Genomic DNA, 27,675 nt, shown 5'->3' with positions numbered 1-27,675 from the left:
CTCATTAATCTCGGTCCATTATTGTTTTGCAGGGATGTCTGTTCCATTTAAGATATAAAACTCCTGTACAGATAACATGGTAGGTTAATGCACTCACCTTTCATTCCTTGATTGCTGGGTTCAAACCGAACTCAATTCTGTTATGAGTAAGGATTATGTTTTGATATGTTGCCTGTCCCCAGGAGCCATTTGTCTATAGGTCTTCAAATCCTAAAAGGATGTTGCAGGCATCAGCATCCTCTTCAGGGCCCTATACAGGACATTCCAGGGAATAGAATGGCCCAGGGGTTACTGGGTCAGGACTGGAGAGGAAAGAACTATTTAGGGAATCTTGCTGAGTGCATGCTTCTGAGGGTGCTATCAGTCTTTTGCCACTCTCAACTCTTAAGATGAAAACAAGGCCATTATCACTTTTCAAAAAATAATAAATTGCTTTATATAGAATCTAGTACTGTTTACTGTATGTACTTCCCTACAGCAAGCAATGTGCTAGCAGGCAGTCAGGGAAAAAAAGGTACAAACTCTTTGCAGTTTTCAGAATATCATACTTTTCAAGCATTCTCTTCTTTATGATTTAACTTAATTTCCTCTTCAACTAAGATATGCAAATCTATACCCTCGCCTGTGACAAAAATCGAGGATGTAAATCTAGAGGGAAACAACAGCCAGGCATTTGACTCTCTCTGCGGCATCACTGCCATGCACAGCGGATGGCATGCTTGCTCTGGTCTGACTGCCAACGATAGAATTCTGGCCTGCCACTGAAAGCCGTCACCTCTTCCAGCCTCAGTTTCATTAGCTGAAAGATGGAAACAGTAAGAGTACCTGCCACAGAGAGTTATTGTAATCAAATAAGATAATGAGGCCAGGCACGGTGGCTCATGCCTGTAATCCTAGCACATTGGGAGGCCAAGGCAGGCAGATCACTTGAGTCCAGGAGTTGGAGACCAGCCTGGGCAACACAGAAAAAAATACAAAAAAAATCGGCCACGCATGGCATGCACCTGTAGTCCCAGCTACTTTGGAGGCTGAGGCAGAGGATCACCTGAGGCCAGGTCGAGGCTGCAGTGAGATTGTACCACTGCACTCCAGCCCGGATGAGTGACAGAGAGCCTGTCAAAACAACAACAACAGGCCGGGCGCGGTGGCTCAAGCCTGTAATCCCAGCACTTTGGGAGGCGGAGGCGGGTGGATCACGAGGTCAAGAGATCGAGACCATCCTGGTCAACGAGGTGAAACCCCGTCTCTACTAAAAATACAAAAATTAGCTGAGCATGGTGGCGCGAGCCTGTAGTCCCAGTTAGTCGGGAGGCTGAGGCAGGAGAATTGCTTGAACCCAGGAGGCGGAGGTTGCAGTGAGCCGAGACCGCGCCATTGCACTCCAGCCTGGGCAACAAGAGCGAAACTCCGTCTCAAAAACAACAACAACAAAACAACAAAACAAAAACAAAAAAACCAGTGTCTGGCATATAAAAGGGGTTCAATAAGTGTTAGCTGTTATTGGTACTTAATTGCTTTGGTTTGTGCTATAGAAACCAAAGGCACTTTTTTCTTTAAATCTGTGGCTTCTCCAACCACCTGAAGCAAGTGACTGAACTCCAAACGAATACTTCTGGTTTTTTCTACCAGGCACGGCCACGTCCCTCTTCCCTCCTGCTCCATGCCCCTTGAATCCCAACCAGTTAAAGTACAAGGGAGTGGCTGGGGAGTGAGGATGGTGCAGTCCAAACCGCCTCACTTAATTAATTTCAGCCAACTCCTGCTGCTGGCCACGCTGCTGCCGCCTCAATTACCCTTGGAGTTAACAACAGAAAGCGGCGCACAAAGACTTTCACTTTGTAGCGAGAAAAGGAAAAATGTACTGTCGATACATATTACTTGTCAATGTAAATGCTTTCAGGAGCCCTTCGCTGCTGCTTTTCATGTTCTTCGAGTCTAAGAACCATTTAGAGAAGTCCCGCTGTTCTAGCACCCTAAGGACATGTAAGAGGATGCGCGCAGGCAGCTGAGAAACAGAGCTTCTATTTATGTGGAGCAAGGCAGGCCTAGATCTTTGACTAACAATAAGCAGAATATCTTAATGACAAGCATTCTGAAGTCATGCCAGTGGAGTGCTTAGTGTTTGCCAGCTTGCTTTTCTTTCTTTTTAGAGAATACAACTTGGGAAAGAGGCAAGCACATGCAGGTAGGCTCTTATTTCAGTATCCGCTGCTATTTTCCCATTGGGAGGGTTGGGAGAGGGCTACCTAAATATCAGTCCCAATCCCCCCACCAGCAGGGGTCTAGAATTTCTAAAAAGAATAGGTGCAATCTGGCAGAAAAGGGAGATAGAGGACCTCTCTTGAAATTATGTTCGCGTGACCAGGCACGATAACTCACGCTTATAATTGGGAGGCTGAGGCGGGTGGATCATTTGAAGTCGGGAATTCCAGACCAGCTTGGCCAACATGGTGAAACCCTGTCTCTACCGAAAAGGCAAAACTTGGCCGGTTGTGGTGGTGCGCACCTGTGGTCCCAGGAAGTCAGGAGTTTGAGACCAGCCTGGCCAACATGGCAAAATCCTGTCTCTACTAAACATACAAAAATCAGCCAGGTGTGGTTGTGCGCATCTGTGGCCCCGGCTATTCAGGATGCTGAGACAGGAGAATCGCTTGAACCCGGGAAGCGGAGGTTGCAGTGAGCCAAGATGTTACCACTGCACTTCAGCCTGGACATCTCAAAAAAAAGAAGAAGAAGAAAAAAAGAAAAGGAATTATGTTGACGCAGAAAACAGTCCGTTGTTTGGAGTCCATGTTTACTGGGGATGAAGTTGTAGGGCTGATAGAGATTTTGAAGGGCTGGAGTTCACTTCCAACCCCTACCCCTCACCACCTCCAACCACCCCTCACTTTGTATTCTAACACCACGACTCCCAGCTCTCATTCCCCATGCTTTTAGGAGCCTTTACTACACATTTAAGTTAATATCTTCAACAGAGGTGATGTGTTAGAGTAAACATTGTTCGTGGTGTAGGAAATGGCCTGGCACAATAGTGGTCAAAAATATTTGTTGAATAAATTTCTGATTTTTTGGAATCTATTAAGATAAAAGCCTTGGAAAAGAGGCTGCCACCAGAATAACTCCTTGTCATTCTTAGAATTAAGGTAATCATTAAATATAGCTTAAATAACTCATTTCCCCAATTGAAGCAATTAAAATGATCTCTGTATAGAGTATAGAAATTGTTTAGTAATATGCAATGCTTGACAGAGATTACCTACTGTCTTCTGATTTTTAACAATATTCTATCCATCTCTTTGAGGATATAACCCCCCATTTAGTTGGGTACATGGCTTCCCAGATAAAGATTATATTTCCCAACCCCTACCCCCTCTGTAGCTAGCTGTAGGTACACCGCTAACTCCTGACCAGTGAAATGTGAACAGAATTAATATATACAACTTCCAAGCTGGTACTTAAAGGGAAGGAGTGTGGCCTTTGCTTCTTCTGTTTCCTCTTCCCACTGGCTGGGATGCAAATGTCATGGCAGCTCCCGGAGCAGCCATCATAGACTGTGAGTTTGGAGTTGCGGCTTGAGAATAATTGAGCAAAAGACAGAAGCAGCCTAACCCTCTGCCACCCCCAAGCCTCCCTGCAAGCCTTAGACTACTTATGTTTAAACTGTTACTTGAGAGATAAATAAATTTCTATCCTGTTCAGACCACTGTATTTTAGAATGCCTCTGTTACTTTAGCCTAACCTGTGTTTTAACAAGTATTGACATCATTAGAAAGGAAAGTTTAAAAGGAAACAAAATAACTTGCTACCTTAGAAAGGAAAGTTAAAAAAAAACAAAAAACAAAAAACTCCATTCATTTGAAAGAAAAACAAGTAGAACAGAATAAATTAGTGAGATATTAATTTGTTCTCATTTTCCTTCTCTTACTTCAACTACTACTTCTTTTCCCTCAACTGCTGCTTTCATAATAGGTTCATTTTGTTGCTGACTCATGAAAGATAGGCTGGTCCTGGTTTTCGTGCTTTTGTAGTAGACAATGACACTAATAATAAGTGACAAATTTAGCCTGCTTTCTCTTTTTTCATGGCCTATGAGCCAAGAATAGTTTTTATAGTTTGTAATCGTAGGGGAAAAAAAAGACTATTTGATGGTATATAAAATTATATAAAATTCAAATTGCAGTGTCCATAAATAAAGTTTTATTGGAACACAATTACATTCATTTACTTAAATATTATTCACAGCTGCTTTCACTCAGTTGAGTAACTACAATAGAGGCTAGGATACTTCCAGAAAGCCTAAAATGTTTACCATATGACCTTTTACAGAAGAAGTTTGCCAATCCAGTCCTGGAGTGTCTTTCCTATTGTTTTTAATGAAAGGTAGATACATATTGTCTGAATTGGTTCCCTTCTCTGAAGTTGCAAGCTATAGGATCATATTCGTGCATTTGAAGATACTTTTTCAAATAGCTTGATTGTAATCATGAAGAATGTTTGATTAACTGATAAAGAACTTGGAATACAACAGTGGCTGAATTGCATTGTTCGTTGTTTAGTTTTGTTTGTTTGTGGCATGATCTCGGCTCACTGCAACCTCACACTCCCAGGTTCAAGCAATTCTCATGCCTCAGCCTCCCAAGTAACTGGGATTACAGGTGTGTGCCACCACACTTGGCTCATTTTTTTGTATTTTTTCATAGAAACGGGGTTTCACTATGTTGGCCAGGCTGGTCTCGAACTCCTGTCCTCAAGTGATCCTCCCGCTTTGGACTTTCAAACTGTTGGGATTACAGGTAGGAGCCACTGGGCCCAGCCACATCCTTAGTAGTTCTGAGTCATATTTTCTGGAATTCTAATGACCCACATTCAGCTTTACTTCATATGGTATTGGTTGACAGCAAGCCCTGGTGCTACATGTTACCTTTATAATGTTTCTTGTGCCTCACTCTTCAACTATATTACTACAGTCATGATACTCATTCAGCTCCTTAGTAATTCTAGATCAAACTTTTGCAATAATGTCTGAACTGCTTCTCCTGCATCTAATCTCTTCTCCTCCCTTCCATCCTGTCACCTTCCTCAGCCTCCCAAGGTAGGATTGCAGGTGTGAGCCGCCACGCCCGGCCTTATTCGTGTTTTAAGACTAATAAAAACATCAGCTTTCCTTTTTAGAGCATACTTATTTGAGGGAGAGATGGCATTGAGATTAGAGTGGGGTGAAATTCTCCCACCCCTTCGGAGGCTTCTTTTGGTGTGATCACTCAACTTAAAAGACTGTGAGCCATTTGTAATCATTTGTAAACCATTTGTAGTCATTTGTAAAAGACTGTTAGCCATTTGTAACTATTTTTTGTAAGCCATTTGTAGCCAATTGTAACCATAGGCAGCCATTTGTAACTGGTTACAATACTTGCATGTACCTAACACAGTGTTTGAGTCAATCACTGGTCACTGTACCATCTTGTAATATTATTATTATTATTATTATTATTGCCACCTTTCCAATGAGATTTCAAGGTGTATATTTTTCTCATTTGGAAATTATTTCGCTTATAAATCTATTTTAATACATTATCAATAAATGCCCACCACTACAATGGGCATGCTTCTGAGTGCTGGGAATACAGTCATGACCAGGCAAGATTACTGTCACCACAGAGCTTGCATTCTAGTGGGATGTGTATCTAGTTAAGAGATGAAAATTGGCCAGGCGCAGTGGCTCACGCCTGTAATCCCAGCACTTTGGGAGGTTGAGGCAGGCAGATCACTTGAGGTCAGGAGTTTGAGACAAGCCTGACCAACATGGAGAAACCCCGTCTCGGCTAAAAATACAAAATTAGCTGGGCATGGTGGCACATATCTGTAATCCAGCTACTTGTGAGGCTGAGGCAGGAGAGTTCCTTAAACCCGAAAGGTAAAGGTTTCAGTGAGCTGAGATCGTGCCATTGCACTCCAGCATGGGCAACGAGAGTGAATCACAAAAGAAAAGAAAAGAAAATCACTATGTAATAATTCATACCCTCTTATAAGCATAGAACCAAAACTATTCATCTTTTTCCCATGTTACTTTGTGTTTCTGCCTCTTCTTTACTTCTGCTTCCGGTTCTAATTCAGTTTAATTCTAAAGTTTACCATGAACCCAGGGCTTTCTCTTGTTATTTTTATTGGTTTTTTTTTCCCCCGCTTTTCCCACCATTTTTTTCTGTGTCTTCCGATATTTGAAATATCCTTCAAAAATAACACATTATTGTTGAACCTTTTGTACAAAGTTCCTGAAACATAGTAATATTAGTCACATATGACTAGTATCTGTGAGTCATAGAGCCATAGACTCTTAATAACATAAAATTCAAAAGAAAAGTTCCTTGCCAGGCGCAGTGGCTCACACCTGTAATTCCAGTCTTTGGGAGGCAAAGGCAGGCAGGGTTTGAGTACAGGAGTTTGAGACCATCCTGGCCAACATGGTGAAACCCTGTCTCTATTAAAAATACAAAAAACTAGCTGGGTGTGGTGGTGCACACCTATAATCCCAGCTACTCAGGAGGCTGAGGCACGAGAATAGCTTGAACCTGCCAGGAGCTGGAGCCCTCCAGTGAGCTGAGATTACACCACTGTACTCCAGCCTGGACAACAGGGTGAGGCTCAATCTCAAAAAAAAAAAAAAAAAAAAAGAAGAAGAAGAAGAAGAGCTTCCACCTAACCAGTGTTTTTTTTTTTTGTTTCCCAACTGAACAAAACATACAGACATTATTTATATCCCATTTAAAACAAATTATTTTCCCAGCTTTGTTGAGGTATAACCAACAAATAAAAATTGTATATATTCAAGCTGTACAACATGATGATTTGATATTTATATTCATTGTAAAATGATTGCCACAGTCAAATTAGTTGACACATCCATCACCAGATATAGTTACTATTGTGTGGTGCTATGTGGGGTGAGGACATCTAAGATCGTCTCTCTTAGAACATTTCAAGTGTACAATACAGCATTAGTTCTAGTCATCACACTGTAAATTAGATACTCAGAACTTATTCATCTTGTAACTCAAAGTTCATACCCTTTGGCCAACATCTCCCCATTTTTTCCACTTCCTGGCCCTGGCAAAATTTTAAAAGTAAACTTTATTTCCAAGTAGCATGTTTAATGATAGCACTCAATAAGTCATCAATCATAAAGAGGTAAGAACTACTTCCCCAAAGAGGGGAAAAGTAGTAAGAAAATTTCACTAACGATCAAACAAAGTGAAATTAAAAGAACTGGTGTTTTGCACATCTTAGGCAGTGAAATGTGTGTCAAATGCTATTCAGATTGATGAGGTTGCAGCCTCACTGAGCTTTGCACTTGTTTCTGCCAATACTGTAAATACCTCACAAAAATCATGAAAACGTTTATTCCTTTTGATCCGACATTTTCACTTTTAGGATTTATTGTAAGCAGCTACTTTAACCAAATAAATACATATGTGCACAAAAATAATCACTTTACAGTTATGTTATATCGTATGTATAAAAGCAGAAATATGTCAACATTTGGAATAAGCCTTGATAAAATTTAATTGTAACATTGCAATTATTAAGCCTATTCAGAAGCATAGTAAAATATTTATTAGTTAATGACAAGTTATTTTATGTTGCCACATTGTTGTATCTTTAATTCTTTTTATAACAACAAATGGGGACGTTAAGTAACTACCCAAAAAAGTAATAGACTATAAAATCACAGTAGCAAAACGGGAAATAGCATGACTATCCAATTGCATCATGATAAAAGCATATCTTTTTGGAAAGCTATATATGTGTGTGTGTGTGTGTGTGTGTGTGTATATATATATATGTATATAGCTTTTATATATATATAGCTTTATATATATAGCTATATATAATATATATAATATATATTATATATAAATATATATATTATATATAAAATATAATATATATAACTATATATATAATATAGAGAGAGAGAGCTTATATATATATATACTCAATTCAACAAATATTAATGAAGGGAATACCATATATCACACACCCTGCTAGACTAGGAGGGTGCTAGAGGCTATTGGCTACTCATCAAAATCTGCATACCCTTTTTCTTAGGCACAGAGCTAGAATATTTGCAGTTAGGTAGCCATGTGACTAAGTTCCAGCCACATAGAAGGGGAATGGAAGTCCTGTGTGCCACTCCCAGGCCTGGCACATAATGCCCTCCCATTCTCACTCCGTACCCTTTCTCCCTTCAGCTGGATGTGATGGAGATAACTATAGTGACTACAGAAGCCACAATTTGAAGGTGGCAAAGTCCCTGTCAGTAAATGAGTGTGTAAAGGAGAGCTGCTGGCAATTCTGTTCATATTCCCAGGACTCTGACATGAGCAAAACATAAACTTCCATTGTCTTGAGCCATTACTTCTTTGGGGGTCCTCATTACTGCAGCCTTGTCTACCCTATCAGACATGAAATTAGAGATGATTTATTTTAAATTTTAAATTATATTCCATCAATTAAATTTAAAAGTCCTAAATCATCATGTCATCAAGCCATCTTTTTTTTTTCTTATTTGATAAAACGTCTACAGTTTGTTCAATACAGTGAAAAAGTAGACCATCTTTGTTTCTTATTTACTGAAAGAGGTGATGAGAAGTAACAAAAACCTAGTTAATTGTATTGTTTGTCAATTTGAAATTTGTTAGGGTTCAGAAGACACTTGGAAAATGTTTAAATAATTCCAAATTATACTTCTCAACTGAGATTTCATGTCTCATATTTCAACCCAAAGCAGATTTTTTTCATTTCTTTATAAACTCCTAAAAGGAGTTTTTAAAAAATTTTTTTCTACCAATTGGAAGATACAGTGGTCTCAACTCTGTTCAAAACATGTACTATTGTGTTATTTTTATGTAGCATCCACAATAATCATTATTGGGGAAAAAACTAAATGTATCAGTTTCATAATCTGTACTAAAAACTTGCTTGGAATATTACACATATGTTAGAAACTGAATGCTGGCAGAGACAGCTACACATTGAGATCTAATTATATTTAGCAGAGGGAAAATCTTTAAAACAAGAAAAAAATTCACAAATTAGAACAAATACTAGAACTGAAGGTATCATATGCATAATTCTATTCCTAGCACACATGTTTAAAACATTTTTTCAGCCATGTGTTTCAGAGTTCTTTCACCTCTTTTACATTTCAGTCTGTCTTAGGGTGCATAGGCTAAGGTTTTCATCATAAATAATCTTTTGTTCAAGTGAAAAGAATTCATCCTATCTCAGGCACAAGATTCTGAAAACCCCCCTCATCACAAACTCCCCCTTCAGGTCAGCAGGGTGCCATTGGCACTAACAATCATTTTCTATTTCTTTCTAAATATAAACACAAGGATTTGTTGCACAGAGCACCTCACCCACAACTGGATTTCAGTAGGTATTCCCCGATCTTAGAGACACCTGAAAGCCTTGGATCTTCTCAAGGGTTTGTTAAACTGAAATTCAACTAAATGAGAAATTGGGTTTTGTAAATGTCATTCACCGTAAAAGGAGGGCTGTCCACTTTAAAGTTAAAATTGCCACGTTTATCACCATCTGATAATATTAACCTTGTCTGACTTTCAGCTTCTATAAGCCATAAAATAAGTTGGAACTTAGTTCTCTCTTTGTGTCCGATGGCAAATAAAAATTGTAATGTTTAAAAGCCAGTAAATAGGAATTTACCCTCAGGTATCATAATTAACAAGGCAGTGAGGTTAAAGCTACCTATTAAGGAAGAAGAAAAAAGTGCCTCACTCTTTGTTGAGTAAATGGGGCATGTGGGGAGGGTGCATACCCCAATACTCTCTTCTCTAAAATGAATGTCACTCAGATTACAAATTAAAATAATAACCTATTCCACACAGGTAGATAATTGTTCTCACGGTTGTACTTCTCATTTGGTGCTTATGGGAAGCACTTCAGAATTACTTAACATGATTTTAATGGCAGTGGGAAAAGAAGTTGAATGCTTAAAGAAAGGAACAAAGGTAAAAGGAACCCAGGAGCCACCTCCACTGCAGTGAGTGGCACTGAGGTCAGCTGCAGGTGCGCACACTCTGGGCTGGAGGCTGGAGGCAGAAGCGTCTGCAGTGTGTTCTCAGAGGTAATGCAGGTCATGCGTTCCTCCCCACCCCCCCCGCCCTTATATTTAGCTATTTAAACAACTGCACATCTAAGACTCACAAGAAATTAAAGTGAGGAAAAGTTAAGAAGCACTTACAAGTAGTCATTAAAAGGCTGACAGACTACTTAATGTACCTTAACAGTAACTACACCTGCCAAGGGTAGGGAGGGGTCACCACCCCAGGCAACCTGGCTGTAAAAGGATAAATGCATTCAAGTATTCGTTTATTTATTAATTTCTCCCAGCATGTATTCAACAGATATACGATGGTGCTCTAGCTCTGAACCAGGATCTGTGCTCGGAGATGGGATTATTTTAAGAACAAGGTAGACCAGGTTCCTGCTTTCACAGCAAGTCCAAACAATGATTAGATTTTGGAAATCAGTATGAACGGCCATCTCATGCATTGTTTCAAAACATCATAGACATTTTTAATACTTCATTTTAACTACTTATCTCATTCATTTAGTCAAGAAATATTTAGTGAGCACCTATTGTGGATTCACCAGAACCTGCTTTGAAAGAGCACATTTCACTTACTTCTTGTCTAAACTAGATGAGCTTCAGGCTGAGTCAAACACTCCATTGTTGCCTTCCGGAACTGGATCACTCCCAAGGAACTACTGCCTCTTTTTTTTTTTCTTATTTATTTATTTTTGAGAAGGAGTTTTACTCTTGTCTCCTGTGCTGGAGTGCAATGGCATGATCTCAGCAATGGCATGATCTCAGCTCACTGCAAACTGCAACCTTGGCCTCCTGGGTTCAAGCAATTCTCCCGGCTCAGCCTACTGAGTAGCTGGGATAACAGGCACCAGTAGCTGGGATAACAGGTGCCTGCCACCATGCCCGGCTGATTTTTGTATTTTTAGTAGAGACGGGGTTTTGCCATGTTGGCCAGGCTGGTCGTGAATTGGAACTGTATCTTTAATGGCTACTTTCTGGCACATGAGGAACACATCAGAAATATTTGTTGAATGAATAGAAAAATGAATAAATAAACTTCAGGAATTACACATTCTGGACCACTCCTTTTTTGAGCCCCAAGTATCACTCACTTGGCATTTTGGCTATTTTGTGGTTAACTTGTTCAATGTTTCATGTGAATGACAAGAGAAAGTGAAAGGTTCTAAGGGCCAGATATACTATCTTCCCCACTTCCCCTTTTATGTGGATATATTTTAATTTTTGAGACAGAGTCTCTCTCTGTTGCCCAGGCTGGAGTGCAGTGGCGCGATCTCAGCTCAGTGCAACCTCTGCCTCCCAGGTTCAAATGATTCTCATTCCTCAGCCCCCCTAGCAGCTGGTATTACAGGCACTTGCCAGCACACCTGGCTAATTTTTGTATTTTTAGTAGAGAAGGGGTTTTGCCGTGTTGCTTAGGCAGGTCTCAAACTCCTGGGCTCAAGCAGTCTTCCCACTTCAGCCTCCCAAAGTGCAGGGATTTAGGCATTCACCACTGAGCCTGGCCATTTTTTTCTTTTCTTTTCTTTTTAAGGTGTCAAGAGATGTACTATTTTTGCTGTCCTCTGCTCTCCAAGTTTCACAGAGTGCAAAGCATACAGCAGACAGTAAAAATACTGAAATACTGAGTGAAATTTTTTTCTCCTTTTTTGCCTCCCAAGTAGCTAGGATTACAGGCACACACCATGCTCAGCTAATGTTTGTATTTTTAGTAGAGACAGGGTTTTGCCATGTTGGCCAGGCTGGTCTCAAACTCATGCCTGCATCTGCCTGTTCTGTGCTTCAGTCAGTTGGATATATCCTCTCAGTCATACCATACTCATTTCTGTTTTCATGCCTTTGTTCCACTGGTCTCCCTGTCCTCCATATTCCTCTCTGCTAATCTAATTCTTACTCATTCTTCAAGGCCAAACCACAAAAAGTATTCCTTTTTTCTAGGGGTCTTTCCTAAGTTATGTTACATCCCTCACCTGGACCTATTGTCTATACCACTTACTGTTTGTCATCTTGTGATGTCTTTTATATGGTGGCTTTATTTTGTGGCTATGTTTCTTTCCACCTCTGTCTCAAGGCAGCATGCTGTAAATGCCATTTCCCCTCTAGAACCATCCTCTGCCTTTCTCTACCCTGCTCTGTATAGCAGCACATCGACTTTGTGAATTATGACAATGAGTTCCCTTGTCTTCTATTGGTTGAGTTTAACTAATGCAAGCCACCAGCAGGAATCAGTGGGTGGGAGGAGAGGGTGTGTAGCAATTGCCTCCCAGTGCCCTCCATGCTGGGGTGTTGTGGGTCAGCATGCATCTCCTGAAGGTCATCCCATCCATCAGGGCACCCTCTCCTCCAGCTACAGCCACAGCCACAGCTCCGGCTAGCCTTGAGTTCCAGTACCCGGCCCTTTCCTTGACCTCTTCAAGCTTACAAGTGGTAATGGCTCACCAGTGTTGCTAGTCTCATGTGCTTCAAACCCCTTGTGGTTTCCCTGCCAACATGTCTGTAAACACTCCCTTTAAACTCTCCTCAGTTGCCATGCTTGAGTGTACCATCAGTTACCATCCTTGAGTGCCGGGACCCTGACTGATAGGGCAGCAACTGTGGATTTTACTTCTATGTATTCCCATGGGTTATGCTTCCCACAACATCTAGCTCACTGTGGGGCTTAGTAAGCATTTGCTGAAAGAAGGAATAAAACCATGGATGGACTACCGTACCTGAATTAACACTGGATAATTCACAGAAGAAAAAGAATCTCTATGTACTATGGTTCCTCAACTAATAGGAAGATTCACCTTCACCTCGTACCTACACATAACCAAGCACAGTGCTATTTCTTTTTTTCTCATAGTGTTTCATCTTAAACCTGTGTTTATGATATTAATTAATCTATATTAAAATGGTTCAGGCTGGGCGCAGTGGCTCATGCCTGTAATCCCAGCACTTTGGGAGGCTGAGGGGGGTGGAACACGAAGTCAGGAGTTCAAGATCAGCCTGGCCAACATGGTGAAACCCTGTCTCTACTACAAATACAAAAATTAGCCAGGTGCGGTAGCAGGTGCCTGTAATCCCAGCTACTCAGGAGGTTGAGGCAGGAGAATCGTTTGAACCCGGGGTCGGAGGTTGCAGTGAGCCAAGATCATGCCATTGCACTCCAGCCTGGGGGACAGAGTGAGACTCCATCTCAAAAAAAAAAAAAAATTAAATTTAAATTAAAAAAAATAAAATGGTTCATATATTTAGTCCCACTTATTATTCTGGGGGAAAAATTAGTTGGATTCAGATAAATTGATTTAGTTGAAATGAAACTTCTATTTTTCTCCTCTTTTGCTTTTCACTTTACTGATGACCCAGTCATACCAGACTCTACCCTCCTATCTTCAGTCTTTTTTCTGGACATATTTTTGCAAACCTCAAACTGACGGGTAAAAATTAAATAGCTCTGATGAATACATACACTGTCTATCTCTTGAGAAAGTCCCAGCTTTTTCACCTGTTTATCTACTCCCTCATCTACTGAATATCCAAGGTGCCACTTGACACATGCGTATCACACACGGGTAAGAAAAGAAGTATGTTAGCTCTATGCAGTGGAGATGAAAAGATAGGTGTACCCAGATAACCTGAGCATTGATCTTTCCAGAGGCTGTCACCTCTCAAAAGTAAACTCAGATCCCTGCAGCCTGGTCTTCCTTCCTCAGTGGTCTTTCATGAGCAGTCCTCAAACTCTTCTGCCTTGTCTTTCAGAGGATGGTCTATGACCACAAAATACATGCTCCTTGAACCATGCTGGTTTGAGCAGCACCGCTCTCTGATTAGTATCCTTTTAGCATCACTGTCATTGTTCACCAACATAATACTGCAACTAATGCATTATAGCCAATAGTCCATGAAGAAACAACTAGTAGTTCGCTAGGTCAGTGAACAGCAACAGCAGGTTGATTGTGGTGGGGATGCCAGGGTTCTGCTATCCGAAATCCTAACTGTGGTAGAGGTGGATTGAGGGTTACATCCATTAACCTTGAGGGATTTTAAAAAAGGCAAAATTATTTTAGCCAAATGATGCATCATTTCAGTCACCATGGAATTAAACCTATGAGAGATTTTGCATCTATAGTTTCCACACCTAAAAAATCAGAGAGATAGAAAAAAAAATCACAAACTAACTTCAAATTTTTATTTTATAAGAGAAATGATTCGTGATTACTTAATGGCAAAGAACTATGTGCTGGCTCTTCTGATAATGTATTCAACGTTATTTCTACTTCTCCCAGGATGTAGCTGTGAGGTAAAGCCAGTGGATTTTCTAAAGATAAATTTAGAAATCACTGTAAAATGTAGTGGGGTTTAATCCTCTGTACAGTAATTCTCTCTTACCTATAGTTTCACTTTCTGTGATTTCAGTTATCCACGATCAACCAGGGTTCAAAAACGTTAAATTGAAAATTCCAGAGAAAAAGGGAGATCACATTCACAACACTTTGATTATAGAATATTGTTAATAAATGCTCTATAATATTAGCTATTATAGTTCATGTCTCACCACGACTAATTTATAAATTAAATTTTGTTGTAGGTATGTATGTAGAGGAAAAAGTATAGTACACATAGAGCTCAGAATTATCCAAAGTTTCAGACATCCACCGGAGGTCATGGAACGTAACCGCTGTGAATGAAGCAAGATACTGTAGCTTCTGATCTTTATAGTGTTTTGAGTGTCTTTGGTGGTCTGCTCCTTGAACCTTGTTCGTTTGAGCAGCACCACCCACTGCCCACCCCTAGAGATAATAAGTAACTAATCAAATGTCCAAAATAAGCTTTCCTTTTAGAAATAAGGAGCTGGAGAGTGGTGAGCAGACATGAGCAGTGGGTGATACAGTTTGAACTTTAACATTGTGGTTTTCTTCGCGGGTAGAGATACTGATTTTTTTTTCCTCCAAGTTGCTCTTCTTTACACTCATACAAATGACAACTACTATAACTTCTATGATCATCCTTTAGGATTAAAAACAATCTGAAACCATTTATTTCTTCATGACAAGTGAAATGGTTTTCCTAATTAAAAAAATTAAAAACAAGTAAAATAGATAAACATTTTACAATCTAAACAACTGCAAACAGCTCAGACAAACATCAGAAATGGGGAAGTATCCGGACAATTTTGCAGCATTGAAGGAAGTCTTTGAGGTAAGTAATTGAATTAGAGACAGCTAGCGCGGCTTTATGAAAGTGATACTTGTGTACCTTACTAGTTGGAATGCTTTAGAGGGCATTACTGCCATAGAAAGAAAATGGAACACAATGGATGTCATATAATTGTTAAAAAGTCATTGAATGTTATTAACAGTGAAGATTATTGACTAAGACCACATCTATTGTGTAAGGTAAAATAGCTTGCTGGATTAAAAAACTGTTCAAAACCTGCAAAAAGTGAGTGAATGTTAATGGCATTTTTTTTTAACTGAAGAGAGGTTATCAGTAAGAGTGAAATAATAGCTTTGAAAGCAAATGACTAAAATTGGAAGAATACACACGATCCAACCTCATTATATTGGGCTATTGTGGTAGCTTTTCTGACACTATAGTAAATTTCCAGGTACTTTTAATCGTATTATGTTTACGGTCTTTTAATAAACCCCGTTCCTGAAGAAGAGTCGGAAAGAAAGGGTCGTGTTTAACAGAATGCGATTCAGTGTATTGACTGTAATTATTGGAGCACAAATTCTTGACTTTTTCAACTTAGCTATTTAAAAATTACAAACACGTCTTTTCTTCTATCTATAGAGACAACATAACCAAAAATCAATGCTGTCTTACCTATATTATGTACCTGTGTATGTACAAACTTGGCTTACAGTAAATTATTAACATGCTATCTATCTACAAACAGGTAGGCAAATTTGACACTGCTGAAAGAGCTGACTCATCACAGTCTGTCAAAAAAACCTGTCTATAGTATTAATTCCTCGTAGGAAGTTTAGACAAGTCAGAATGACCCAAACTTTTTATTGTATCCAATTCAGTCATAAAAGTTGGGTAGAATCTCCAAATCTTGGGCTGGGTGTGGTGGCTCATGCCTATAATCCCAGCACTTTGGGAGGCCAAGGAGAGTGGATCACCTGAGGTCAAGAGTTCCAGACTAGCCTGGACAACATGGTAAAACCCTGTCTCTACTAAAAATACAAAAATTAGCTGGGCATGGTGGCGCATGCTTGTAATTCCAGCTACTTGGAAGGCTGAGACAGGAGAATCGCTTGCACCCGGGAGGCAGAGGTTGCAGTGAGCCAAGATTGCACCACTGCACTCCAGCCTGGGTGACAAGTGAGACACCATCTCAAATTAAAAAAAAAAAAAAAAAATCTCCAAACCTATTTCTTTCATCTTGAGTGTAATATTTTTAGGGTACATAAATCTAGTATGGCAAAGAGTTTGTTAGTTTTGATGGCTTATGATGGAAGTCATATTTTCTGCAATCTGCTCCAGGCAACTTTTAAAGAAAAAATAAAACAAAACATGATCAGGGTAGATTCTACAACAAGTAATTGAGTGAAACTACTATAAGTTATAATCTGATTGTAAATCTTTGTCATAGTTTAAGTTAGATTTTAAAAACTAAAAAGCCTGTGGGACACTATGAAATCTTCAAAATTATGGAAGTTGATATTCATATTGATATGTATATGTGCATATGCTATTGTCTATTAATAATGACAGCTGTGCCGGGCGCGGTGGCGCGTGTCTGTAGTCCCAGCTACACGGGAGGCTGAGGCTGGAGGATCTCCTGAGTCCAGGAGTTCTGGGCTGTAGTGCGCTATGCCAAATGGGTGTCCACACTAAGTTCGGCATCAATATGGTGACCTCCAGGGAGCGGGGGACCACCAGGTTGCCTAAGGAGGGGTGAACCGGCCCAGGTCAGAAACGGAGCAGGCCAAAACTCCCTTACTGATCAGTAGTGGGATTGTGCCGGTGAATAGCCACTGCACTCCAGCCTGGGCAACATAGCGAGACCCTGTCTCTAAATTTTTTTTAATTAAAAAAAAAGTAAAAAAAAAAAAATTAAAGAAATAATGACAGCTGTTACAATAACAAGGAATTGCATAAAACTTATTTGAACACAATGGGTCTGATTCAGCCACTTGGATCTGTTAAGAATATCTTCAGTAAAGCACTTTATTGTAAATAAACACTACTTTACATTTTGTAATATTATATATTCTACTATGTGTTTTGTTCATTGAGCAGTTACATTAGAGAATGGATTTTAGTGACAACATTATTAAAATATGGAAAGTATCTTATGTTAAAAGAGTTTGGTGTATACAGATTGTAGTGGTGGTTACACAAATCTATATATTAAAATATTTATAGAATAGTACACCAAAAAAGTTCATTTTACTGTATGATAATTCAAATAATAAAAATAACTCTTTTTTTTTTGCATTGGGTGTCTTCATCACATTACCCAGACTACATTGCCCCGCCAGACCCAGTCAAAACGAATTTTCAAGATGTAATAAATAGCTTAGATTTTTTTAAATGCTTGTGCTAGGCTCTGAAGGATAAAAATATAACTTATGGCATAAAATAAACATTTTTTAAAAATTATAAATAATGCTAAGATTATAAAGAACAAGAAAAATATTTTAAAGTATATCCCCCCAAACATCACAAAACAATCTATCACAGATGCAGTCTGGGACTCTGAGCCTTTTCAAGGGAAAATTTCAAAGTTAGTCAATCTTCACAACGTAAACTTCTTACAGCCTCAAAACGTGAGACGACTTTCCTAGGATTTACTGGCTGGGAATAAATGTTTTGCTCAGCAATTAATAAAAATAATTGTAAAAATTTGTTTGCTTCATAGAATAACAACTGGAAGGAAACTTAAATAATTATTTGATAGGCCGGGCGCGGTGGCTCAAGCCTGTAATCCTAGCACTTTGGGAGGCTGAGGAGGGTGGATCACGAGGTCAAGAGATCCATCCTGGCCAACATGGTGAAACCCTGTCGCTACTAAAAATACAAAAATTAGCTGGGCATGGTGGCATGTGCCTGTAGTCCCAGCTACTTGGGAGGCTGAGGCAGGAGAATTGCTTGAACCTGGGAGGCAGAGGTTGCAGTGAGCCGAGATCACGCCACTGCACTTCAGCCTGGTGCCTGGCGACAGAGTGAGACTCTGTCTCAAATAAAAAAAAAAAAAAAAAAAGAATTATTTCATTACCTTCAAGCAGGTGTAAATAAAGGTATTTAACCAAAGCTTACAAATCTCTTCTCGAGATCTCCAAACACAGAGATTCCACAGTGGCCACCAGTGAACATATTCCTGTGTTTTAGCTCTAGGATAGTTAAGTTGGGGATGTGAGTCTGTGTGTTTCCTCTGAAACAGCTGCTATGTTAAGTTTTTTCATCATCTGGGATCTCTCAAGGCATAGAGAACTACTATAAAAATTCTTCTTCTAGAAAATATCCATGCTTTTCAAGACATTAATTGGATTATCTCTTTAGCCATTCTTCTTCAAGTTTAACAAATCTGCTCTTGATGTGATATGCTCATAGAGATGCCCATAAGACATTTCTATCATAATAGCTCTTTCTGTTCACTTTGGGTTGTCCATATCCTTTGTGTTTTAAAAAATCAGTGACCAAAGTAGGCCTTGTACTCTCTTCAATACTCAGCCCCAGTCCCAAGGGTAGAGTGCTAGAGGGCTTCCTGGGCCATGCATGTGATGTTTCTTTGCCTCCCTCCCTTCCTTCCTTTCTTTCTTTCTCTTTCTTTCTTCTTTCCTTCCTTCCTCCCTCCCTCCCGCCCTTCTCTCTTTCTTTTTCTCCCTCCCTCTCTCTCTTTCTCTTTCTCTTTCCCTCCCTCCTTCCCTCCCTCCCTCCCTCCCTCCTTCCTTCCTTCCTTCCTTCCTTCTCTCTCTCTCTTTCTTTCTGGCATTCTTGGAAGAAGTTAGATGTTGCATATACAAACCACATACAAATGGGCCTCATGTAAAACACAAAACCCCAGTAAAGAAACATGTAGTTCTTTAGTTAACTTTTTAGTTAGTGATGGAAATGCATTTAAGAACATGAAAAGGAGCACCCTTCAGCCAAAGATGTAAAAGTAAGTGACTGAAATAAAAAGAAAACTCCTCCAGTGGTAGCCAGAGCAGTTACTATTCCCTTCCTATCAACATTGGCGTGGATGTATAGATCCCTTCCTCCACAGCAGCAGAACAAAATAAAATGAGTTTTATAACTGGCATTCATAACAATTTGTAGACAACTACAGAATTAAATGAGGAGTCATCTCTGATAGTTGTATAATAATAGGAAAAGAAATATTTAGACCTGTAGACATAAAGTTGATGAAGACACTTGATATTAAATTTCAAACTTCAAGTAACACCCCTAGACCAAGATTTTTCTGTAATTCCTAAGTCGGCCCTGATTCAAAGAAGGGACCAGGTTGGCATAGGCCAACTTTAGATATGAACAGGACCTAAAGGAGGCCTAGCAGAGACCCATAATCCACTAGTTGATGAGGAAGAAGACAAAAAACAGAACTAGAACCAAGGATTTCGTAGTCTTAAAGACAAAGGGGTTGTTTGTCCATTATTGGGGAAAGGATCCATCCTTTAGGTGAACCCTCATATATTTTTTACTGACTGGCATATTATTCATTCTGTGGTATATTTCATTTCTCTTCACTGAACATTTTGCGATCTTTTAAAAAATTCCTGCGTATGTTCTCATTATTTTTATTTTTGTAATTAAAAAATATGGAACGCTTCACAAATTTGCAAGTTATCCTTGCACAGGGGCCATACTAATCTTCTCTGTATCGTTCCAATTTTGGTACATATGCTGCCGAAGCAAGCACTATGTTCTCTTTCATGTACCTGAAGTTGGAGGACACAAGAGAGCTGGCTTCTAAATTCTGTTCCTCAGAGTACCTGAAGATAAACAAATAAACAGCTTCCCCAGACAGGCTGTTACTGTTTGCTTGTGCCACCTATTATTTACCCAAGAATGAGACCTATTTTGTGAAGAAGAAAAGAAGTTCTGCTCTAGAAAGTGTTCAGTGAGGCTTTTGTTTTATATTGCAGGTAAGGGAGGAATGCAGTGGGGAGGTTTCTATAAAATTGGCATTGTCAACTGCCCAAGGCAGAACTTGTGGTAGCTTGAGAGCTTGTCTCTGTTTTAAATTCCTGAAAAAGCCAGGTGTGGCGGCATGCACCTGTAGTCCCAGCTACATGGGAAGCTGAGGTGGGTGGATGGCTTGAGCCCAGCAGTTCTGTGCGACATCAATCACATATTCGCGATAACTTCAGCATCAATATGGTGACCTCCTGGGAGCAAGGGATCACCAGGTTGCCCAAGGAGGGGTGAACTGGCCCAGGGAAGAAGTGGAGCAGGCCAAAACTCCAGTGATGATCAGTAGTGGGATCACACCTGTGAATAGCCACTGCATTCCAGCCTGGACAACATGGTATCTTATTTTAAAAAAAAAAAAAAAAAAAAACCAAACCAAAACAAAACAAAACAAAAACACTGGAAAAAATAAACCCTGAAAATTATGGGCCCACTTCCAATCTTTTCTCTGCTTCCCTGACAAGAGATATTGGTGCAAAAGAAATTGCAATTTTTGCCATTTAAAAGTAATGACAAAAACTGCAACTACTTTTGCACCAACCTAATAATATGGGTCCAAGAAAGAAACCAAAGATTAATGCCTCCAATAAAGCAAAAGTCTTGTCATATAACTGCCCTTCTTAGACTACTTGGGCTGCTACAACAAAATACCATAAACTGGGTAGTTTTAAAGCAACAGAAATTTAGGCCAGGCGCAGTGGCTCACGCCTGTCATCCCAGGATTTTGGGAGGCTGAGGCGGGTGTATTACAAGGTCAGGAGTTTGAGACCAGCCTGGTCAATATGGTGAAACCCCAGTCTCTACTAAAAATACACACACACACAAAAAATTAAGCCAGGCATGGTGGTGGGCACCTGTAGTCCCAGCTACTCGGGAGGCTGGGGCAGGACAATCGCTTGAACCTGGGAGGGGAGGTTGCAGTGAGCGGCCAATGCACTCCAGCCTGGGTGACAGAGCAAGACTCCGTCTCAAACAAAACAAACAGAAATGTATTGCTCACCATTCTGAAGACTGAGAAGTCCAAAATCAAAGCAGATTTGCTGTCTGGTGATGGCCTACTTTCTGGTTTAGAGATGGCACATTCTTGCTGTGTCCTCACAGCAAGATGGAAGGGGTAAGGGTCTCTCTGGGGTCTCTTTTATAAGGACACTAATCCCATTCATGAGGGCTCCTTCCTCATTACCTAATCACTTCCCAAAGTCCCCGTCTTGTAATAGCATCACCTTAGGGGTTAAGATTTTAACACGAATTTTGGAGGGACACAAATATTCAGATGATAGCACTGCCCAAATGCTAATGCAAACTCATTGTTGCTCCATTTGTTATTTAAACACTGCGCATTATTGCATTATCTTCCACTTGTCCTCTTTCCTTCTGTAATTTGTCTATATTGGCTTGTTTATCTTCCGGCACTTCTTCCCTCCCTTCTGTCTGGGTTTCATTCCCTAACAAAGGCTCTGTGCCTGTCTCCCTGCTCAAACCCATCCGTAACTGTAATTACCACCTTAGTCTTGCCCAGTGGCTGTATCTTCACCCATAGATTTAACTGAGGCAAAACTACTACCTGTTAGACAACTTTAGCTCTGCAGCATGAACATCTGAGTTAAGAAAAAATTACGAGTACACAAGTCACACATAGTATTGGAGAATACTAGTCCTACAAGGTATAAACAGATAAGGCAGGTGAGGTCCAAGCCAGTTTCCCTATGAGGCAGCAATGTCTTCCACTTAATATAGCCAAATGCATTACAAAAGAAAGAAAGGAAGGAAGGAAATAAAGGAAGAAAGAATGAGAAGAAAGAAAAATTTTCAATAAATCCACACTCAAAAAAAAAAAAAAGGAGGCAAACTAGTATGAACAGAACAATTAGAAAGCCAACTATAAATTTCACTTTACATATGCTAGACAAAGGAGTTACTATCATGAGAATTTAACCATCACAAAATATTTTGCTGAACAGTATTTGTTCCTATGCTAAGGAAGAAATGTCCATAGACACAGGTTTGAGTTTAAAGAAACTAAAAACTTAAGATGGCCAGATTAATGATATCTTTCATTTTCTTATTTATAGGTTTATGTATTTTTCAAATTATTTGGAAAGAACTTTTGGAATAGAAAATAGTTTAAAAACTAAAAATTCTTTTCTAAATTTTTTCTGTTGAATTAGTATTCTGTTTATGAAATAGGAACGCGATATCCCCAAGGTGCTATTGATGTCATCCAGTTATAGCTAACTGTGTGCTTAAATAATAATTCAAGTGAGGATGAGAAATATATTTTACAGAAAGTGACAGCAATATTATGCTTTTATACCTCGTTGATATGATCCAAAATGTAAAGATATTTTAAAATATTTGAGTTACTGATTTTTTTTACTTTTCCTCTAGATTAATGACACTACAGAGCTATGTATATTTTGGTAGTCACCAAACTATTAAAAATGTCGTATCATTATTGTTATCCATTCTCTACACAAGGATTTTTCAGCATTGGAACTACTAACATTTTGGGCTAGATAATTCTCTGTTGTAGGGTGCTGTTTTCTGCTGTGCAGGATGTTTAGCACCATTCCTGGTCTCCACCCAATAGATGTGATGACCAAAAATGTCTCTAGACATTGCCAAATGTCCCCTGAGGGGCAAAATTGTCCCTGGTTGAGAAACACTGCTGTATAGTGAGTCATTACTATCCAAATATTTTGATTATCTTTTTAACCATTACCTATTACCCCGCCACATTAATCATGCCATGATTCACATTGATCACAATGATTAAATAAATTATAGATTTATTAAGTCGCTCAGGCACTTACCATTAGGCTATTAGACAAAGTCTGGGAATACCAGGGGAAAAAATTCCCATAATTACAAAAAATAAAAGATTACATGAAAAGAGCAAAGGTGTTGGCTGCACACTAGGATCAAATGACATTCATTTGTTGAAGTAGTCTGAATGACTCAAAGACATACAGCAGCAATTATTCACTTAGCTATAACACAGCAAACATTAACACATTATTTTGAAAAGGAGAGATGTTGCTTCATGTGAAAATACTGATAATATTTAAGAAGAGATGTGAGTGACTCATCAGACACTCAGGCATAATTTTTCCCTTTACCTGTTACTAATCATTTTTCTTACTGCCTTTTTTATTTAAGCACATGTTCAGTAGCACCCACAATCAAACTTCTATAAAACGTAACATCGAATATCTTACTTTTAGTTTATTAAAACAAGTATGGTAAATGATCACTAAGAGTGAATAACATAAACAATAAGTATTATTTGTATCACCATTCTTCTAGATTTTTATGTCACCACTGTGAATGGTGGACGGTCTTTTGTCTCATCCTTATGGGATAATTAAAAATGACCCATAAGCAAAGTTAAGTTTTAAGAGGATTTTTTTCAAATATACAGCCTTGACTTGTACTATTGTTATCCTCCAATTTCCTTTGTACATTTTCAAAAATAATAGGTGAGTTTTAAAACTTACTTAAAATGACTCTTTTTAAAAAAGAAAACACTGTAGTGGGATGCTGGGATTGCATTCATCCCAGCATGCTCCACCACTGTTCTTTGGATGGCAATCACAGGACCCAGACATCAAGCTGTGGAAGAGATTCTTCCAAGCAACAGCATCTGGCTCTTTGGCAAACTGAACAGGCAGTTGCCCTGGTGGCTTTGGAGTTGCCTCTGGGTCTGTCACAGGGTAAGGCTGCTGATGGAGCGTCTGGATTCTCGTCTCCCTTTCATTTCACTATCTTTCTCATATACCTTTTGGGCATCAAGAGACCCACTCTCTTCCATAAGGCAAACACTACCCTCCTTAAGTCTAACGAACTTTTACATGAACCCTGTGGTACTTCCGTAAGTATCCCTTTCCATTGCCCACATCTCCTACGGAAGTGCAAAAATAGGCAAACATTTTGGCATCAGCAACACTGGCATTCTATTTCACACCCCACCTACAGAGAGAATCAGAAATTAAATGCTCTATTCTCAGTTCTGAATATTTTAAGCTTGTATTTTCACCTTCTTTACTCATAATAGATCTTTTTGCCAGTTAAACTTAATAAATTCATATTTATAATATGAATAGCTGCCTAATCTCATAAAAAAACTTAGGATCGCATAATCTAAGCTGGTAAGGTGGTACAAAGACTATAGGAGCTTAGTCTGAAGAATTTATGGCACTTCAAAATCATAAGTGCAGTCGTTGGAACAAATAAACACCTTGAATACCAGAATCAGTAGCTCCAGAACAAAGGGGCTCTCATATCCTCTTAACTGTGAAGGAAATTAAAAAGATCAAATTTGAAAAATAAAGAATGAATTTTTAGAGGTTTGGGAATTAAAAAAAAAAAACTCAACTCTGAATAATTTGCATGAAAAGTATTAATCAATATGGCTTCTCTACAGACCACCAGCTATGCACAGGCACCATGACCCACAATTCATACCCAAAAGGTAAAGTACTATTGGTGAGGATGTGGCTCAAAGACTCTAGTGTGTCCAAACACACACAGGATCAGTGGGACTGATTTGTAAGAGGTAGCGTTTAATTCTTCCTGTGAGAATTCTTCAGAAAAAAGAAATCTTTATGTACTTGCCACCTCATGGAGACTCAGTTTTAATTTGTCATTTGATCACCACATTCAATAACTCCATCAATAACCTATGAAAAATTTCATGGTTTAACACAGGGGTTTTCAAAAAAAAAGTTTCATGGTAATGTCTCTGTTATTAATGGAAAGCAAATAAAATAGAAAGGGGGAGAATCTTTATAAGAAAGACTACATTTGAGTGTAAGTTGTTACTTGAAAAATCCTAAATTCTAAGGGAAATTAAAACCCCTTAATTTCTAGGACTGGCAAGTAGTTGAAGCAAAAATGGACGAAAATAAATAATAACTATTTCTAGCCCAGAAAGGGGGTTTTAAAAAGTAAATTGTATTTATAATAATTTGAATACTTTTTTTTGCATTCTGTTAGAAATAAGAATGTAATGATAGCATAAATGCACAAATAGTCTCTATCTTTTAGAGATGAGCTAAAAGAATATAGAGTTAAATCTAAAGTTTATTTTTATCAAAAAAATTATTTTTTATTAAACACAAGATAAATCATACACTCAGCTTCCGATTTTATTTTTTAGAAATTAATTAGAGTTGAACATTAAGAGTCATGGACTTTTGTCAGTTCATGCAATCAACTCCTACAGCTTTCCCTAGGAACACTGCTAGGTGAGCAATACAAGTCCTTGCAACCTTGAGCAACTGACAAATCTCTCCAGGCTTAATTTTTGGCCAGAAGAGAGTAATGAAAACTTATAGATCGAATGTTTATTATAAGTATTTGATTATTTGAAATGAGAAAAACACGAGCCTCTAGACATAATCAATTCCTGACAATTGCCTAATACATAGCAGCCCCCCTGATATGCTTGTTGAATGCATACATGAATGAATGAATGAATGTGAGTTCATGCTACATTCAACTTTTGAAAAAGTACTTATGCTCCAGACACTTCCTGGCTTGATAATCACAAATCTTTAGATAAATCAGAGACTTCAATAAATATTTTTGCATGTGAAAAATAAACGAATTTATCCATCCTGCCATGAGTGCACAAATTGGTTAATGAACCAAATCGATCCGAATGTGCAGTTGGATTTAAGAATATAAGGTCTAATGTAAAATGTTGTTTGCTTTTACTGAAATGTTTTCATTAGGACTCTAGAGTTGACTGAAGTTTTATCTACCCAATGCCGACACCAGGATCTTAAAAATATTTCTTGATGATAATGAAATTGTTTGGTTTCCCTCCACTTCCTTGGTGAATATCTCATGTTTACAGAATGTCTTTTTGTTAGAGAAAGCCTTCAACCACTACTTCTGGTTTTCAGTGGAACCAGTAGGGAAAGGTCAGGATAGACTTAAGCCCATGATTCTGTTGGTACCCAAGGTCTAGGTACCACGCCTGTTTCTTCTGTGCTTATCTGACATATTTTGTCCATCAGATGCAAGAGAGCATAATCAAAAGGGTTACTGCTCTTCCAGAATACTCCATCTACATTTGGTGCGATCTGTGTGTTCCTTAAGTGATGCCTTTCATTGTCATATTTGGGAGCTAAGTATTGGAAGCAATTATATCTTTCACTTTTTGCTTGTTCATTAGTTGAATAAGCTGTCAGAAACTACCATTTAGGCTAAGAGTTACTGTCTGTGGTTGAACTAGCTTAAATGGTATTCAATAAATGATTAGGAATGTCATTATTGAGTGGCTATCCAAAGGCAGACACTTGCTAATAAAGATGCCTCCAAGCATCCACAGGTTAAACGCTAAGAAACAGATCCACAAACGGAAGCAATTCTGTTGTTCCTCTTATGAGGTTGGGCAAGTAAGACATCTAGGCTTCACGCTATCCCCAGGAAACCTGGTCCCCTTCTTACTCCAGCTGACACACATGGCCTCACCAAAAGCAGAAACTAGGGATTGGTTGATAAATAGTAACTGAATACTTCAACGTTTGCCATCTGAAAAGCGTGTTTTAAAAGAATAGGTGAAACTCTAGATACATCATGCAAGGAGGCTTATCCAACACTGAAGCTGGAAAGGAGGCCAGAAGATTCCTAGACCACATCAAGTAGCTCATAGTTGGCTCTCACCAAAAGGACGCTACAATGTTTTAGACTCACCTGCCCTAAGGGAGGGAGAGGAGGCACCTGGGGCTTCGTGGAAATCTCCAGGCCTGCCTGTCTTCAGAGCCTTGAAAAGGCCCCCTAGCTCGTGGGGAAAATCACAAAAGTAGCAAGTCTACAGGAAGTCTGCACATAAATAGACGGAAACAGGGAAGAGAGTGGGGTATGCTTGACTGAGGGACGACAGAGCTGGCCCCAGGATACCGAGGGCTGCAGAGGGAAGGGTGCATTTGTGGAAGGGACTTTCCAGTGAGGCTATGCCTCAAGGGAGGGAAGTGTATTCATTCTGGCTTTGGAGGACAGGGTCCTTCCTCCTCCACGAGGCTGGATGTGTGCAAGTGTCCGCAGGGCAGCCGCCGAAGTCTACCTGCTCTTCTCTCCTCTCTTCCCGACACTTCCCACGGACTCAGACCCCAGCAATATCTCTCTCTGGAGCTGCGCGTGGCTAATCAAAGCGAGAAGCTTTGGGAACTCCCCAGAAGGTGCGCGCTCCCCATCTAACCTTAGGTGAAGGGAAGTGACGGCCTGGTCACAGAGCGCCTGTCAGCCTGCAGCCGCCGCCCTGGCTCAAACTGGGACTGGTTGTGGGGAATACTGATGGGGGCGCCCCCTTCCCCGGCTGTCTTAGCCTTAGCTGGGAGACTGTGCTGGGGAAGAGGCCGGGGCAGAGCCAGTTCCGTGGGGTGTAAGACGCCAAGCAAGAGGGGCCT

The 27,675-nt window shown here is 39.5% G+C and overlaps 1 protein-coding gene and 1 non-coding gene across 2 annotated transcripts in view; both read right to left on the bottom strand.

The window, feature by feature from the left end:
• Nucleotides 1-27,675, bottom strand: part of LOC116532158 — a 114,335-nt gene that overhangs the window by 79,687 nt on the left and 6,973 nt on the right. The gene's annotated exons all lie outside the window — the stretch shown is intronic.
• On the bottom strand, nt 19,882-19,988 carry LOC116532183. The gene has a single exon (XR_004260746.1). It is a non-coding gene; the product is annotated as a U6 spliceosomal RNA (small nuclear RNA).

Source organism: Sapajus apella, unplaced genomic scaffold (genome assembly GCF_009761245.1).
Source record: "Sapajus apella isolate SASKATOON/1434 unplaced genomic scaffold, GSC_monkey_1.0 scaffold74, whole genome shotgun sequence".
NCBI lineage: Eukaryota > Metazoa > Chordata > Mammalia > Primates > Cebidae > Sapajus > Sapajus apella.
This window is presented reverse-complemented; position numbering and strand designations above follow the sequence as displayed.